The 6000-nt window shown below is 45.6% G+C and overlaps 1 protein-coding gene across 1 annotated transcript in view; it reads right to left on the reverse strand.

Moving 5' to 3' along the window:
• The window catches only part of BICDL2 (BICD family like cargo adaptor 2), a 160991-nt gene extending 155323 nt beyond the window's left edge, over nt 1–5668 (reverse strand). The window contains exon 1 of the mRNA XM_029606788.1: nt 5454–5668. The gene's annotated coding sequence lies outside the window, so the exon portion shown is untranslated. The remainder of the gene's footprint in view (nt 1–5453) is intronic.
• Nucleotides 5669–6000: the final 332 nt, after the last annotated feature.

Here is a 6000-nt window from a genome sequence, read left to right on the forward strand (position 1 = left end):
TTACTTTCTCTACTAGAGGCCACTCGGATGGTAATGTTTTAAGGAGCTGCCCCTTCTACGGGCATATCTCATGGGGAAGGGTCTGGGCTGAGTTAGTGAGATGGCATACCCCAAAGGCCATTCAATTTCTACTGTGCAGAGTCACAGGTTTGGTCTATCACTTTTATACTGTGCCAGCCTGTTGCAGTTTATATAATGCCAGCGATCTGCTGCAATGCTGTACCCAATATTCTGCATCAAAAATGCCCTACTTATATCAACCTCCTCCCCCTTGCACCAGTTTTTTTTAGAATTTGCAAGACCATGGTTATGGTAGGTCACAAAGGGTGGTTGAGAATGACTTATTTGGTCTGGATGTAGTACAGGAAAAAAAAGAAAAAAATTCCAATCCCAGTGGTGCCTCCACTCTGTAGCCCCTGCTTGGTCCAAACTATGAATTACCCCTATGCTTCAGTTGAGGAGGACCACATGAGAAATGATATATAGGGGTATACAGTTGTTTCATTTCATGGGGCTAAAAAATGAGAGAAAAAAACCACACATTTTCATGGGGTTATTTTACTACCTGTTTTTTTTTTTTGTTGTGGGGGCTCAAAAAAGCAAAAAAAAAAATTTTTTTTAAACCTAGGACCCGCCCTTCCCTTTTAGTAAAATTCTGACTCCCCAACCATCTTAACACCCCCCCCCCCCCCCCCAGGACTCACCAGTAATGCCCTGGTAATCTAGCAGGGGGCCCAGGAGTGTTCTCTCGCTCCCGGGTCAGCAGCTGCCTTCAATCGAAATGGCGCCAGCCACCCTTTGTCCTTATCTTGTGACAGGGGTTTCTGGTGCCATTGAGTCAAAAGGGACAAACAGAGCCAGACCTAATATAGCTAAGGGTTGCCAGCTCACCCATGTCACCCCAAAGATGCTGATCCAGATGTAGACCCGTTTTTCTTATGGAATCAGAACTAGGTTAAAGATGCATTAGGGAAGGAGAGACGGAAAAACAGTTTTTTTTCAGTGCTGCTGCCCTCAGCTCAGTTTTTCATTATGCTGGTATTGTGGCTGGAGGGAGTTTTCCGTGGCAGCACTCATCATTTTCATTTTAGTTGCTGGGCCTGCTGATTTTGAGAATTCTACCAGAGAGTTGATGAGTTCCAATCCATTACCCTGGCATGCAATGGGGCAAAACCAGGACCAGCCGCTACCTGTTGACTTATTTTGGGGGCAATTTTCAGTCTCCCTTTCCTATAAAACCCCCTTCCTGGGAAAGGTGAAGAAAGAGCCTGCTACCATTGAAACAAACTACAGCAGGAAGAGGCAATGTAACATGAGCCACTGGCCTGGAATTCAAGACTAACAAGGTTACAGCTGTGAAGGTGAAAAGATGAGTCAGAGTTTCACATAGAAGACTGTCACATGCAAATTCCCTAATATTGCTACTGACTTACAGTGAAATATTACTTCACAAACTAAATAACTTTGACTGAAAGTGTTGAAAATATATTGAAAGGGTTGTCCTTCAGTAAAACTATCAAATAAACAGATCCTCACTCTGAACAACAAAGGGGTCAAAACCTTTAGGTACCTGGTTTTTAGAGCAAATTAAAAAAAGGTCAGGCAGGATGGAAGTGCTTGCACTTGTACGTTTTCCATAATCCTGCCTAGGTCTTATTGCTGAGAGAAGGTGGTCACTCCAGGCTGGAATCACTGAGTGCTGGAGTCACTAAGGCTCATAATTACTGAACACGAAGCAAGCCATGAGCCTAGTTGAGCTATAAACTGAAGCAAAGAAATTCCTCCCATCAAGGAAGAAAACCTAAGGACATTGGCTATACAGAGTAAAAGCTGTTCCAACAGGAGGGTATGCACCCCAGGGCTGTCTGGAGGCAGTCAGGTCCCCCAGGAGGGTATGGACCCTAGTGACTGATTGGAAGGTGACATTGGGTACCTCAGGAGGACAGAGTCTCCAGTGACAGATTGAGAGGAAATGTTAGGATTCCAGGAGGGTGCAAATCTCAGCAGTTGATTGGGAGGTGACGTTGGGTCCTCTAAGAGGACATGAACCCCAGAAGCAGATCAGGAGGTAGAATAAGGTTTCCCAGGAGCGCACAGACCTGTCAGCAAAACAGGAGGCAGCGAAGCAGAGGAAATAGCAACTACAGCAGTCTCAACAGAATGCATCCGCCACTACCTTATGATCAGTAGTACTCATCGGCCCCGATGCATTTCTTCACATGGGTAAGGCTTAGGCTACAGTTGGAATAAAAAAGGTGAGGAGGTTAAATGTATTGTTTCAAGGGGAAATCAAGAGGTCTTTTCTTTTCTATCAGATGGTATTTTGTGGGGACTAACCTCTCCAAACAGTTAAATGTGGCAGGTGATATCGTGTAGAAATGTATATAGTCATGTAGCAATGTATGAAACCTGTAAATACTGCCAGCCCTGTTTACAGTCTCATCTGTGTTTTTTGGTATTTTCTGGAGCGAAGGGAGGAAAATCCTACCCACTAACACCTTCTTTCCCAGGTAAAGACACCACAAGGACCAGCAGAGTCTGCCTGAATGGGGGCTCCCACTAGATCAATCCCGGACAGAGGAATGATCAGCAAGGTAACTGGGAGTATTGCACCTGTCTAGCTTGTAGGGCTGCAGATTCAAAGTACAAACTACCCACAGACTGCAGGCTCATTTTCAAAAGAAAACTCCTCACAGATAGTAGATACAAAGTATGAGCCAGAAAGCACATATGGTGATTACAATTTGAAATTCGTCCGTGAAACAGAGTGCACACTTTTACCCACACTGAGAAGGGTAATTTTAAGAGGCATTTTTGCACAAGTAAACACATTTATTTATATAAATACCTTGGAAAATTATTGTCCTAGGAATTAGCTGGAGGAGGGGTTGCCAAACTACAGCCCATGGGCAGGATCCAGCCCATGGAGCTCAGTTTTCCAGCTCACCTCACTTTGAGGTACATTTTTAAAGGGCAGCACTGATTTTATAACATGCACACGTCGCCACGAGCATGTTGTAAAATCAGCTACCCGCACGCACATGTGCGCATGGGTTCCGACTCATGCGCATAAGGAGGGGTATTTTATTAAAAAAAAACAAAACACATGACGTCATGATTGGGCCTTTGCCCAGTTCCCTATCCCCCTAATTGACATTCTTCCCTTTTCTCCTCTCCTCCCCGACCACTAATCCCTACCTAAGTAATCAATTTTGTTTTGTTTTCCCCACTTACGACCGCTCAGCCTGGCCCTTCCGCGCATAACGGCAGATACACGAATGGCCGGGCCATTATGAAAATGCGCTTAGCGCGCGCACGCAACCCAGCCATGCGCATATTTGCCGGTATTGGTGCGTGCCAGCCTTTTAAAATTCCCCCATTTATCTTCTGGTGGCTGGATCTAGCCCACAGAAGAAGATAGTTCAGCAGAGACTGCAGCAGCAGAAAGGCTGATAGGGTTCCCCAGGCCCTGCCAGCAGTAGAACTTTCCAGCCATAGACTGCACTGCTGGAAAGTCATTGGCAGGGTTGCCAGGCCCCACTAGTGGCAGAAGAGCCGCCAGGCCACAGCCAGAAAATTTCCACTGCTGGGGATGGCAGCAAAACATCAATAAGAGGCAAGGTGCTTGAAGGAATGAGGAGGTGAAAGAAGGGGGAAGGTGTGGGTGAAAGTGAGAGAAAGGAGGAGAAAGTGAGGGGAGAGGGGAGTGCAAGGGAGGGCATGTGTGAGAGGGAGGAGGAAAGGAAAAAAAAAAGAGTGGAGGAGGTGTGGGAGAGAGAGGGGAGAGTGAGGCAAGAGAAGGGGATTGAGTAACAGGGAAGGAAGCGAATGCAGTACACTACACACCACTACACCTCAGGTGGCAGATGCAGGGGGGCAGGGTTACCGGTAGTGTGGCACAATTGATAATATTTCTACGTTTCTTGGAAGTTATTACTGACATTCTTGGGAACCCTGCCCCCTGCTTTCCCCCTTTCCCAGCATCTCAAAGTAACAAAAAGGTCCAAACATGATGCACCCGCCTTCTCACCTCAGCAAGCTCCCAGGGGGAAACTCCTCTGTGAAGCAAAATCTGAGGGGCAGACTCCTTTCTCCCCCCTGACCTTCTCTGTGATTTGAAATATTTATATGCGTCTCTTTTCCCCCCCCCGAAAGGTTTGGGGACCCCTGAGCTAGAGGGAGGTGCCAAGACAGAACCCTAGCAGGGTCACTTATCCAGAAAACCATCAGCACCCAGCACGGCATCAGGGCCGCCAGTCTATGCTTTAAACTTAGAGCATGAAGAAGTGGTGATATCTGGATTCTGACATGGTTTCATTTTAAGGGAAGATCCTAGGATTTGGGGCTGTCCCCTAAAAGGGCGCCGCATGGATGTTTGCCAACAAGTGTCCTGGACATCGCTGCTGAGCCCAGTACCACCTGGATTAGAAACAGAATCGGGTACCATGACTTTGTGTTTCTTTTTCAGATCTCTCTCTCCTCATGCGTTTGCCTCGGTCCCTCTTTCTCTCCTTCTCTGACTCGGCTTCTCTGCTTTTCTTTTCCCCTTTCTGCCCACGAAGATGAAAAATTCACAAACCCTTGATAAGCGTCACACGTTCGTACATGTGCTGCCAAAGCAATGCACAGAGAGGGTAGTTTTCAATGCCATTTCTGCAGGTAAAACGACAGTGTGCCCGTGGAAATGGGCTTTTAGAGACGTCCTTTCCCTGTGTCTGGATAAAGTTATACGCTCGGGCCCTCACTTACCGTGACAAGAGATGTTCCCAGGGACAGCACTGGGGGGGAGGAGGTTTCTAATTACAAACAAGTTCAACCACAAAAGTTAATAGTTCTAAATGTGTGCTGCTTGTTTTTTGGGGTTTTTTTTGGGGGGGGGGGGGGTATATTTTCAAAAGGCAAAGTATGCGCATACTTCCACTTTGAAAACTGGTGAAAGTCTGCGGACAGTCTTAAAAATTACCCTCAAAGTGGTAAAAGCAAAGAATTAAAAAAAAAAAATACAAAGAGAAACAGCCCTGGTCTGTAGGTAACACCTCTGCTGAATCCACACATCCAAGGGAGAAAAACAAGAAAATTCAAAGGAAGTCTCGGTAGGTAAGTTTCTCTGCTAGCAAACAAAAACCCATGAAAACTTCAGTTAGCAACAGCAAACAAAACAAAACCAAAGAACAGCAGCACCAAACCTAGACTCCAGAGTAAAGACCTCTCTCTTTAATCTCTCTGTCTTTTTCAGTTTGTCACTTTCTCTCTGTTTATCTCATTCGGTTCATCTTCCCTCTTCGTTTTCATCTTGCTCTCTCTTTTTCTGAACTCTCTTCACTTTTTTTTCCTCACTTTCAATTCAGTTTTCCCTATTTTGAAAACTGTCCCTGAAGCACCACAAAATAAACAATTGATAAAGAAAGCAAAACCAGATGTCCTGGAAGGCAAGCCTCCGATGATGTCCTTACCTCTCCCGTGAGTGCTGTGATTGCTGGTAAGGATTTCCGCAGACAGGTGTCAGCCCCTCTGATCCATCTGTGGGCCCCTTTCCGAGTCCCTCCACTCAGTCTCTTCTGTTGCTATTGATGGTTTGCTTGGGTTGCAAATGTTTCTAGAGTCTTTCCTCTTCCTGTACGGCCAGCATAACCACCCCAATGACTCCTAAGCAGCAACATAAGCAATGTAAGAGCCCAGGTGTAATCCTGCAAGTGTCAGGCTGGGGTGGGAGGAGCTGCTGTAGCTTTGTATATTCCTTCTGGGAAAAGGTCTCAGCGCCAACTTGTGGAGGTGAGAGGCAAAATCAGAGACCCATTACTGTGTTCTACCTGCTCTGTGGTGAAGCTAGCTATAAATACTTTGAAAATTATATTGCTATGTGCTCTTAAACCTCAAAATAAGGTATGAAGCCAATACCTGGAGCAGAAAATCAAAATGAGTTTTATGCCACCGAACATCCTTTCTAAATATTTTTCATAAAATTACATCATATATTTTTTGTAATTCTTTGTTTAAATA

Source organism: Rhinatrema bivittatum, chromosome 6 (assembly GCF_901001135.1).
Source record: "Rhinatrema bivittatum chromosome 6, aRhiBiv1.1, whole genome shotgun sequence".
Taxonomy (NCBI): Eukaryota; Metazoa; Chordata; class Amphibia; order Gymnophiona; family Rhinatrematidae; genus Rhinatrema; species Rhinatrema bivittatum.